This window comes from Urocitellus parryii, chromosome 8 (genome assembly GCF_045843805.1).
Source record: "Urocitellus parryii isolate mUroPar1 chromosome 8, mUroPar1.hap1, whole genome shotgun sequence".
NCBI lineage: Eukaryota > Metazoa > Chordata > Mammalia > Rodentia > Sciuridae > Urocitellus > Urocitellus parryii.
In genome coordinates, this window is record NC_135538.1 from 98,415,960 (window position 1) to 98,428,560 (window position 12,601).

Sequence of the window (12,601 nt, forward strand, 5' to 3'; positions counted from 1 at the left end):
ATCCTGGGCCTCATCAAATTTACATTTTAGGGGCCTGGGGCTGTGGCTCAGTGGTACAGCACTTGCCTTCCACATGTGAGGCACTGGGTTCAATCCTCAGCACCACATAAAAATAAATAAAGATACTGTGTCTACCTACAACTAAAATAATAATAATAATAATAAAATTAAAAAATTTTTAAAAAGAAATTTACCTTTTAGGAGAAAGACAAACAGCATATAAAGAACAAATAGGTGAGTTTAGATTGTGATAAGTGCTATGAAAGCAATCAAACAGGCCCTTTGATTATAGAGGGGAACTGTTTTGTCCTGTAAGGTGGTCACTCACTTACCTGTGTCTAGATGGTAAGTATAAAATGTGGCAAGATGTTAAGTATAAAAAAACATATTGGATTTTAAAAACTTAGTGCCAAAAACAAATGGTGACAATCCCCATTATAAGTTCTATATTGATTAGTAGTGAAATGAGATTTTGAACGGGTTTAAGTAAAATATATTAGCAAAATCAGTTTCAGGCTGTTTCCTTTTACTTTTTTAAATGTGGATACCAGAATGTTTAAATTGACATCTTGGCTCACCTTTGTAAACCAGGTCACATGTGTTTTGGATGGCTCTGATCTAGAGTGAATGAGGAAGGCCTCTTAGAAGACGGGAAAGTTGAGCTGAAACCTGAATGATAAGGATCTCAACTGGGTGAAGATCTAGGAGACAATAGAAGGGGTCTCCAGGAAGAAGAGTTCGTAGGGGAAATTGGTCCAATATAAGTAATGAATCTTGTGCTTGTGAAAGAGTAGGGGACTGCGGAGCCTGTAGCAAACTAGAGAGTGTCCCACTAAAATCATTCAAACTCAAAATATTTAAACACAGTGATGACCTGAGTTGTTTTTGACCATGGGCAGGAGTCTATCAGCCTGTTCTTAGGTCACACCATCTCCAACATTCATAAGGCATGAGAAATCCTGGACCTGGGAAAGCCTGATCAGCCCTATTGACTCAGCTGAGCAGCTGGGGGACAGCCATCCCTGCCAAATTTCCCTCACATCCAATCACACAGCCAGAAAATACTTAGATAATTTTTCCTTTGAATCCAAATCCCATGTTTTTTTTTTTTTTTTTCCATGTAGCCTGTTTGGGACAATACCCTTTCAAGAACCTGATGGAAACACTGACCAAATTCTTTGCTGTTTCGCTATCATATACAAACATGGATACTGCATATAATTTCAGGGGGCTCGAATGTCCCACTCCAAAGTCTGTCCATGGACCCCAGATAAACTAGGTCTTCAAGATGGTCATTGGCTCCCTCCTCCCTTCTATGTAACATGCAGATGAAAACATCAGTTTTCTCTATGTTGAAATACTGTGAGGATCAAAGGCAATGGTGTTGGTGAAATTGCTGTACAGATGTAGGCTACTACTGTTAACTTCAGCCAGGTTTCAAGGGCCTGTTATGGCAGTGCTGATGTTTTGGAGATTTTTTTTTTTTTTAAATGAAGTCCTAATCAGAGATTTACCAAGAAACAGAAGAGTCCAAATAATTTTCTTTTCTTTCTTTTTTTAAATTTTATTTATTTTAGTTGTTGTTGGACCTTTATGTTTATTTACATGTGGTGCTGATAATCTAACCCAGTGCCTCACACATTCTAGGCAAGCACTCTACCACTGAGCCACAACCCCAGCCCCCCAAATAATTTTCAAGAGATATAAGACATTTTCAGAATTCTATTTTAGTCCAGCATTTCTCTCAATACTGGATGCATGTTAGAATCACTAGAGGACTTTTAAAAAACGTTTTGATAAAAGAATACAACCCACAAAGAAGAGAATGGACGACACCCAGAAAAGTGACACATGGCTTTTGACTTAGCCATCCTATTTCCAGGACTCAGTCTCAAAGATGTGATCATAAACTCCCCAAAGGAGGTGAACACATGGCTACTCATGACTGCAAAAGCCTGGCAGCAGCCCAAATATCTAAAAACCAAAATTTGCCCAAGATTGATCCCCTGTGTGCTAGTCCCCCGGAAAAAAAGCGAGCCATCTCTGAAGCTCCCTGGACACCATTACTGCTAGTGCTTACCAGAAGTCCCCTCACCCTTATGACACCAAGGCTGAGGTGAGCTTGCTGGATCCTGAACATTCTCGTGGAGAATCCTGCCTCCAGGAAGCCTTCTTATATACCTGTGGACGGCAAGGCTTGGGTCCCGACCAGCTGATCACACTCTGAGAGGGGCTGGAAATTAATCTGACGGCATAGGACCAGAGACAAGGAGGTACTACACCATATGGCCAGGACACCCAATTCTGATCACGGGGAGGGGCCATCTTTCAGTGTTCGGCTTAAATGCCTCACTGTGTGCAGCAGAGGGAGTCTGCTGTTTCGTTCCCTAGGAGGGACAATGGAAGATCAACCCTGTGTCTGTGAGTTTCTCCTAGTGAATTCTGTGCTAACAGGCCTGATGTGCCCGCTATTTGGCCATTTGCCCACTTTTGCACTCAACTGGTGGAGTGAGCTGGGCATTTGGCCAGTCACCATATCATCCTGGAAGGTAATCAACAGAACAAGGATCAAAGTCCCACTAGGGAATGGGACAAATCCTCTATGGGTAGCACTGCCAGTTGTAAGGTAGCTAATTACTAATTGCTCCTAGGAATCCCAGAGAGTGCTCAGTGACAGGGGTAAGATCTCCTGGAATAGGATCCTTTTGTTATTAATGATCTGACAGGATCATTATCTTATCCTACTGTAGGATAAGATAACATTAGAAGTTGTTCCTCTTATCTAACTGTACTCCTGCATCCATTGACCATCCTCTCTACATCTTCCTTCCCCTACTCCCTCCCCAGCCTCTGGTAATCACTATATTATCCTCTACTTTGTGTGTGTGTGCGCGCGCAAATTAGTTACACATGATAGTAGAATGCATTTTGACACATCACACATAAATGGAGTATAACTTCTGAGTCTTCTGGTTGTACATGATGTAAAGTTACACCAGTCATGTAATCATATGTGCACATAGGGTAATAATGTCCAAATCATTATACTGTCCTTCCTGCCCCTATACCTGCTCCCCTCCTTTCACTCCTTTCTGTCTAATCCAAGGTACCTTTATTCTTCCCTAGCCTCTCCTTATTGGGAATTAGTATCTGCATATCAGAGAAAACATTTAGCCTTTGGTTTTTTGGGATTGGCTTATTTCATTTAGCATAATATTCTCTAGCTCTGTACATTTACCTGCAAATGCCATAATTTCATTCTTCCTTGAGGCTAATATTCTATTTTGTGTATACATCACATTTTCTTTATCCATTCATCCGTTGAAGGGCACCTAAGTTGGTTCCATATTTTAGTTATTGTAAACTGAACTGCTATAAACATTGATGTGGCTATGTCACATAAACATCCATGTGGCTGTGTCACTATAGTATGCTGATTTTAAGTTCTTTAGATATAAATTGAGGAGTGGGATAACTGGATCAAATTGGGGGTTCCATTCCAAATTTTCTGAGAAATCTCTATACTACTGTATTCTCTACATTTATGGGCTCAACTGTTTTAGCTTCCACATATAAGTAAGAATGTGCAGTATTTGTCTTTCTGTGCCTTGTTTCATTTAACAAACTAGGCTCTGGTTCCATTCATATCGATACAAATGTTAGGATACCATTTTATGACTATATAGTATTCCTTTGTGTATATGTACCACATTTTTTATTCATTCATCCATTGATAGACATGGATACCTCAGTTATTACATAGCATAGCTATTTTGAATAGTTCTGCAATAAACATAGGAGCATAGATAACTCTTCAGCACAGGAAGCATGTACTTTTTAAAACAGAACTATATCAATATTTCATTCTGACATTTTCCATTCATATCTAGGGTTAAAAAAGACTTTATTCACCTATTTTGATTTTATGTTTATGGCTTTTTTTTCCTGCTGCTGAAAATCTTAATTCCTTATGGTATTAAAATAATGATCAATTTGTTCCACTCCAAAATTCTATCCCAGGAATTTTGATTCAATAGGCCTGGGCACTGGATGTCTTTTAAGGTTTCAGGCCGTTCTTGAGAGCAGCCAGCATTGAGAACTACCATTCTGGCTAAACTTCTTAAGGACAAGAGCAATGTCTTGGTATCATTTATATTCCAGGCACATACAACAGTACTAGGCATACAGTACAGTCCCAGTGAAGTTGAATGCTTAATGAAATTATAATGACAGCACTTTTTAATTTTTATATGACTCAGGAAAAATGAGGAAAAGACCAAAGAAAAATTATGACCTCCAAATGAAGATCAAGTTAAACAAATTGAGAACCTTCAGCTTGCCTGAAGGTCCTCTGCTCTATTCTCTACATTTATGGGCTCAACTGTTTTAGCTTCCACTGTTTTAGCTTTGGATTTCCCTTTCTACTTCCTCTTCTGCCCCAGCTTTCTCTCATTGAAGGGAAAAATCCCCTTCATTTCAATCTGCTCCACCCATCCTCCAGACAGGCTGGATAAATTGTAATAAACAAGTTGTCCAGAGACAAAAAGCATCAGAAATAGGTTTGTTATGTGAAGAGATATTTAAATTATTAGTTCATGCTCTTCCTACGAACAAAGTCAGCAGGATCATCAGTGAAAGAAAAATAAATCTTTCTCAACTAGCCAACAGATCTACCATTTTGTAAGAATTGAATGAAGAGCAAGAATTGAATCCCATTAAAATGGCTTGCAGGGAACTGGCCTCTCCTTCACTTTGTACTTATCCACTGAGGGCTATACTTGCTCACTACTGAACACCTTGGAAAGACAACAGGATGCAGACAGCTGATGACCACAGATGGCTCCATTAGGGACTTCTGGGGCCAGGTCCCTTCCTTTTCAGGTAGTTTTAGACAGCTGCATGTTGGACAGCCACAACATCTCAGTCTTGACCAAAAATAGTTTCGTCTTTTTCTCCATCAATTCTGCACCATTCCTATTTTCACTAGCTCTAAGATAACACCTCTACACCTCATCTAGAAATCTGTCCCTTGCTCTTCCCTCTTTCTCAAGTTGGACTTCTAGATAGTTACCAGATATTACTGGTTTTATGCTATATATTCCCCAACTTCATGCCTATTTCTGCATTAGTTCAAGTTTTCTACTACTGCAGGTATCTTTCTAAATCCATCATCCACATTGTTACCAAAATAATCTATCTAAAATAATAATATGTCCTTGTTATTAGACATGTTCTTGGGATGCCTTGCTTGTATGGAACTATGAATGAATTACTTTTATTTCCTGGGTAAGTCTAAACTCCTTACCTGGGAATATGAGGCCCTTTACAATATGGCCTTTGTCTACTTATAGTCTCATTTCTCACCACCCCAACTGAATGCTTTATGTACCAGCAATATAAAAATATTTGTAGCATCTCACATACACCATGTCACTCTTTGCTCCTGAACTTTTCGCTGATTGTTTCTCAGCCTGGAATGTCTTTCTTTTCTTTTCTTTATTTCATTACCTCCTGCTTTGCTCTACTTTTATAAGTACTCCTCTCAACTACTCATATGCATCATCTTGAATTATTTGCCATTCCTAAATTAGTATTATAATAAGAAAAACAAACACTTTTATGTATGGCTGTACTAGACACTACAGTATCCAGGTTCAAATAAAGCAATTTGTGGCCCTAACCTAGCCTAGATGCAATAAAAAATTAACAAGGCATAATTTAAACTTATAAATAAAATAAGATAGATAGAGATAAGGGATAGGTAAGATAGGTAAGATAAGTAGGGATAGGTAGGAGATAAGGTAGGGAGGGAAGTGTATATTCTAGAGTTTGTTTGTTTTTTTTTTTCTTTCATCCCTTTATTCCACAAGAATTTACTAAGAATCAGCCATTTGCCAGGCACTTGCTAGGGCCTAATCACATGGCCATGGCAGGGCTTGCAGGTCTGAGGGGAGAAAGCAGGGTGATTTGTAGGGTGAAGATTGGGGGATTCAAGTGGGATACTAAGAGAAAAGATGATTGAAGGAAAGATGTCAATAATGATCAAAGAAGGATGAAGAGTCAGTGACTGAGGAATTATATAAGATATAATTGGAAGTAGAACAGGCGCTGCCACATTTAACAATATATAATAAAGACATAAGTTTCAAGCACTAAGTGCACTTTTGGACTCTGACAGGTTCACTATTGTGGATTTGGGAGGCCTTAATTGATCCTATGGGATACTTGTGTTCCTAAAAATTGTTACTGTATAATCTTTGTACTGCCTAGAAGACTTTTTCTCTTTTCTTCCCCCCTTTTCTCCTTTTCATTTTGCTTTCCTAATCTATACTTCAAAGATTATTCTTGTTCTGAGGTTCATATTTTAAAATTATTTTTAAAATATCTATTTTTGCTTAGAACACAGATGCCTACATTTTGTATGAGTACATGGGAGACAACATATCCTAATTGCATTATCCATATTCAGGATTATTATAAGTTGAAAATTCAAACAGATTCTAAATTGCCCTTTGAAATCTCTACTGAAACTTCAAAGAGCTTTGATAGCAGCATTTGACCTGAATCTTAATCGGTTTAGCATGACGTAGTTGGTTGTGCTAAGACAGAAATGTGGGGTGAGTGCTTCTCACAATGGAAGACAAAATGGCTAAACTTTGCTTTAGTTTTAGGAAATAAAATTGTGATTTCCTACAAATACCAACGGTTATCGTTGGAGTAAGGAAATGAATGAGTTAAGAGAAATATTTGTCCCGATGTATTCCATGTATTCATATGATTCGTACCAGTGTGAAACATATTCTGGAGGCACACACTGTGTGCCAAGGGAGTAATCGCAGGTTTCAAGAGAGGGAGCAAGTAGCTGGTCATGAGTGTTTCCAATTTTATTCAAAAATTGAAAAAAACAAATTTATTATAAAATCAGAACAGTAATTGTTCCTAAACGTGGCAGAGCACAAGAACACTTCCTGGTTGACAAAAATGTATCTATATCCTTTTAAACAAATGGTTTAATGGATTTTAATAGCAAACTTACAGGAAAGGGCATGAAACCAGACAACATTAAAAAGGTGAGTGTGGGGCTGGGGCTATAGCTCAGTAGCAGAGCACTTGTTTAGCACATGCAAGGTCCTGGGTTTGATCCTTAGAACCACATAAAAAATAAACAAATAAAACCAAGGCATTCTGTCCATCTACAACTACAAAAAAAACCCCATTTTTTAAAAAGATGTGTATAAGACAACTCAGAAAATATAATGAATGGCTGGAGTCTACTGTAGGATAAAAATGCTACACATACCATTTAGTTGCCCTCAGTAAGAATTTACTTGTTTTTAAAATTTTCAAATGTCCAGAAAATTTCAATGTCCAAAAAAATGTATCAGGTGTATTTATAATTGTTATAAAGTTGAACTACTAAAATTTATTCACTGAAAAATTCTGACTTGCATTTGTATTAAAAATTCACATGTAAAAGAAATGGAAAAGCTGCCGATAACTGATTACTGTCCCCTGATTTTCCACTTGCAATCATATACTTAGGTACCTTTTGACTCCATAAGAAAGATTATGTTCAGGACTATCAATAACAGAAAATGTTTTTTGATTTTTACTTTGTTTTATTTTTATTCTTGTTTTTTAGGATGAAATGTTTCCTATCATAGTGGATTCTTCAGCACATTCTACATATATGCATCATGCTTTCCAGATGTCCCTTGGCATAACTGCTGCACATTTGACATGGCTAGAACACAGATTGGTGTCTTCAAAAAGGTTAGCCAGTTGGTCCCAGTGGTAAATGCCTATAACTCTAGCTTCTTGGGAGACCAAGGCAGAAAGATCCCAAGTTCCAAGTCAGTCTGGGCAACTTAGCAAGACCCTATATTAAATTGATTTTTTAAAAAAATCCAGACCCAGTGGTATACACCTGTAATCCCAGCAACTTGGGAGGCTGAGGTAGGAGGATCACAAGTTCAAAGCCAGTCTCAGCAACTTAATAAGGCTTTGTCTCAAAATAAAACATAAAAGGGCTAAGGATGTTGCTCAGTGGTTAAGCACCCCTGGGTTCAATCTCTGGTAATAAATAAGGCTGTGAATATAGCTCAATAGTAGAACACTTACCTAACATGCACAAGGTCCTGTGTTCAATTCCCAAGATCACACACACACACACACACACACACACACACACACACAGTCAGCCAGATAGGACTCACTTGCCTACCACAAAGTATCAATAGCGGCACTCTGTAACCCACATCTGTTTGAAATCCTCTCACACTGTGAATCAGAAGTTCAATGGACTTGTGATAACTTCTATGGAGGCTGTGAAGATGAGGTTTCTTCATTCCTCCAGTAGAGGGCACTCTCTTGGCAAACAGCTTCTGTAGCCAGTTGCTTCCAGAGGGCTTTACCACAGGTCAATTTGTAGGCAATTGCCTTTGTGGGAGTCACAATATAAAGACCTCCTCACTTAACTAACTCTTCCTTTGCTGGAGCTCAGGAGAGAGAGAGGTTGCTGGCATTAGAGAGGGAGGGCTGCAAGCCTACATCTGTATCCTAATGGGTATAAGTTAAATGGATGTGTGTGCATTTGCCAAAATTGGTCCAACTCTATATTCTAAATATGTGAATTTCGGCATCTTTAAATTATACCTCAATTATAAAAGAAACTTATTTCCTGTAGACAACCATGCAATGCTTTCTCTAGCCCTTTTACCTTTACCCTTTCGATAAAGAGCACTTTAAGCTTTGAACCCTATTCCCCAATCTCTCTCACATTCTTACCTTTTGAACCCTGGCAGAAGTTACCATGAACATCATATAAAAAAAAATAGGGTCACTGTGTTAACTAGTCACAAACCTCAGCAAACTAGAACACCAAGTAAATAAATCAGATGACCAAATAGAAAGAGGCATAAAAGGGAAGGTTGTACACTTACAAAATGCAAATAATAAAGGCTAACAGACTAATATTTATTAAGTGATAAAAACTAAATATCTAAAAGAAAGAATCACCTTCCTATAGTTCTAGGGGAGGGATATCTTAAATAACAAGTCAATCTGCATCATTAATCCTATGCTTCCTTAGGAATAAGTGACTAATACAAGATATTTAAACTAAAATCCAACTCCACATTAATTTTTGTCCTGAGATACCAGCATAAACACAAAGTAACAACTTCTTATTGAAATTTTAGCAGCATACAGTATGGACGCTGTGCCTCATTTTTGGGTGGCTAGAATTTATCAGTCTTTTCAGTGGCTGGTGTAATTAGACTATCCCTTATCCTGTCTCCCTGTAATGTTCCTCTTCCTGACTCAAAACCTTCTATTGAGATCAGAATAGACTTTTTCCTACTTGTTCTTGATTTTCTTGACCTGTTGACATAGACTCTCTCCTTGACTAAAGTTTAACAAGGCTCATCTGAGTCTTTTCCTTGTCTATGTCCCAGTGGCCTGTAAAAAGACTTGAACAGCCATTAACATATCTAACACATCTCAAGAACAACCACAGCTCTCCTTAAAGTGTCTGCCTGAGAAAACTCAAGACTGTCAAAACAATTTACTGAAGGCAGTGACCCAGCCTGCTTGGAAAGCTAAGAGTCTAACTTCCACAGCACCAGTGGAGTTAAACCCAGATGGGTTTCACATGGACCAAACCCCTTTACCCTCCTTATGTCATTTTTTACTCTATGGAACACTTACTTGACCCCTTGTCCTTATTCTGTCTTTAAGGCCCAGTCATAGACGGGTGTGATAGCATATGCTCCTAATCCCAGCTACTCAAGAGGCTGAGGCAGGATGGTGAGTTCAAGGCCAATCTGGGCAACACTCAGATGAGCCTTGTTAAACTTTAGTCAAGGAGAGAGTCTATGTCAACAGGTCAAGAAAATCAAGAACAAGTTGGAAAATGTCTATTCTGATCTCAATAGAAGGTTTTGAGACAGGAAGAGGAACATTACAGGGAGACAGGATAAGGGATAGTCTAATTACACCAGCCACTGGAAAGACTGATAAATTCCAGTCACCAAAAATGAGGCACAGCATCCATACTGTATGCTGCTAAAATTTAAATAAGAAACAACAACAACAAAAAGAGCCAGTTATCTCTGTACAAATCAAAGTTGAGTTCAATTCCTGGGAGTGGGGGGGTGCTGTTTTCCCTATTCCAGTAATATTCTGCTGGTAAAAATCTGTCCTTATCACTTGAACTAGTATCCAGCTTTGTATATCTTTTTTTTTTTTTTGGTACCAAGGATTGAACCCAGAGGTGCTCAACCACAACAACCAAGTCACATCCCCAGCCCCCCCACTTTTTTTCATTTTTACTTTGAGATAGAGTCTTGCTAAATTGCTTAGGGCCTTACTAAGTTGCTGAGGCTGGCTTTGAACTTGGAATCCTCCTGCCTCAGCCTCCGAAACTGCTAGGATTATTGGCATGCACCACTACCTCACCTGGCCAGCTTTATCTTTGACACTATTAGCTGTCACCAATGAAACTGAGCAACGCTGAGATTGCAGGGGGATTACCATCAAATAACAGAAATCACACATCCAATAAATATAAACACAGTTACCACAGCATATTGACAAGAGCTACAGCAGAGATTTTGTAGCAGAATGGCAGAATTTGATCAAGAAATGATTTTGGAGTGCTCATTTCAGCAACATATACACTAAAATTATGAACAATACAGAGATTAACATGGCTTCTGAACAAGGAAGACATGCAAATTCATGAAGCATTTTATATATTTTTGTTGTCCCTGATGCTAAGCTCCATATCTTTGACCTTGAACAGAAGAAGGCAAAAGTGGATGAGTTCCCCCTCTATGGTGTCTGATGAATATGGGCAGCTAGACTCTGAAGCCATCGGGGCTGCCTGTATTTGTGCAAACAAGTACATGGTCAGAAGTGGAGGCAAAGATGGCTTTCATATTTGAATGCAGCTCCACACTTCTGCATCAAAAAGATGTTTTTCTGCCCTGAGGCTGATAGTCTCCAGACAGGTATGCAGGGTGCCTTTGGAAAAGCCCAGAGCACAGTGGCTAGGGTTCATGTTGGCCAAGTCATCGTGTCCAGCCACACCAAGTTGCAGGATAAGGAACATGTGATTGAGGATGTATGCAGGGCCAAGTTCAAGTTACCAACCACGGAAAGCTCCATATATCAATGAAATGGGAGTTTACCAGGTTTAAAGTTGATGAATTTGAAGATATAGTGGCTGAGAAGTGGCTCATTCCTAATGACTGGAGGGTCAAATATATCCCCAGTGATGGTCCCCTGTACAAGTGGCAGAATCTGTACCCATGAGGGCTCCTACTGTATTGTCTCCTTCTTAATAAAAACTCAAAAATAAATCCTGTATCATATAAAAAATTTTTTGAAAAAGCAACAAAGGGGCATGTATAGTTTAGAAAAGAATAAAGATTGCATCAAACCAGCTGCAGAGATGAGAATCAATGGTGTAAAATGTGGTCTGAGCAACAGACAAGTTGAGAGTGGATGTGTGAGAGTCATAAGGAAAAGAGGAGGTGCCAGCAGTCAATCCAGGCTTTGAGAAAACCTATAACCCAGGGTAACACTGGGGCAGCCCTCAGGGTCTCCATCTTGAGCTGCAGTGGCCTCTTCCAAAACACTACAGAAAGACTCCTTGTGCCCAGCCTGCAGGGTCATTGTGGGCAAACTGGGAAAGGTTTTCCTGCTTCATACAGACCAGACTGTTAAAGCAACTTCTGAGAAGGAAATCCAAAGAGGGGTAGGAAGAAGTCCAGAACATGGATTAGCAGATCTGGGCATCTCAATGTGCAGCTTCTGGGCATTTTGTGTAATTCAGAACATAAAGAATCTGAGTTACCCTGGGATTCGAGTGGAGAAAGGGATTCACTTGGTTTTCTTTTACTTTCCAGGGCTCTTTGTTGATTTTGATTTTTTGTTTATTTATTTATTATTATTATTATTCTTTAATCCTCCCCTAGTCTGCTTGGTTAAGGAGAAAATCTGAAAACCTGAGCTCTCTTAACCCCACTTACAAACATTCCTAATGTTTTTCTTTTTTCCATGTTTTTTATTGGTGCAATGTAGTTGGACATAATGGTGGGATTCCTTGTTCCATATTCATACATGCACACTATATAACAATATAATTTGGCAAATATCATTCCCCACTATTTCTCCTCTCCCTCCCCTCCTCCCTCCACCTTGTCCATTTCCTCTACTCTACTGATCTCTCCTGGATTTTTAGAAGACCCCCCGCCCCCAACACACACACACACACTTTTTTTTTTCCTAGCATTTTTCTAAGTCCCCAAGTCCTTGTGGTCAGTTTATGTTTAAAGTGTCTCTTCAACTGTGGAAGGCCAAATTAGCACGTGACCACGTCTGTCTCCCCTTCTGATTGGTGCAGCATCGTCAGTCACTCTGTGATCTGGTTGCCTAGGTAACCCAGTCCATAGCCCCAATCTTTAGGGTCCCAGGGACTGTGTCTTTGTGCATGGGCGTGCCTTCCTTCAACCCCATGGGTGGAGCTATGCTCACCTGTTCCTTTGTAATATTATCCCTTGCCCTGTTTAGAATAGAATGTTCCATGGAAACACCC

General features: G+C 39.2%; 1 non-coding gene and 1 pseudogene across 1 annotated transcript; both read left to right on the forward strand.

Moving 5' to 3' along the window:
- Positions 1-1,931: 1,931 nt before the first annotated feature.
- On the forward strand, positions 1,932-11,316 carry LOC113198504 (large ribosomal subunit protein uL16-like; annotated as a pseudogene).
- LOC113198521 (U6 spliceosomal RNA) lies at positions 10,656-10,760 on the forward strand. The gene has a single exon (XR_003302844.1). It is a non-coding gene; the product is annotated as a U6 spliceosomal RNA (small nuclear RNA).
- Positions 11,317-12,601: the final 1,285 nt, after the last annotated feature.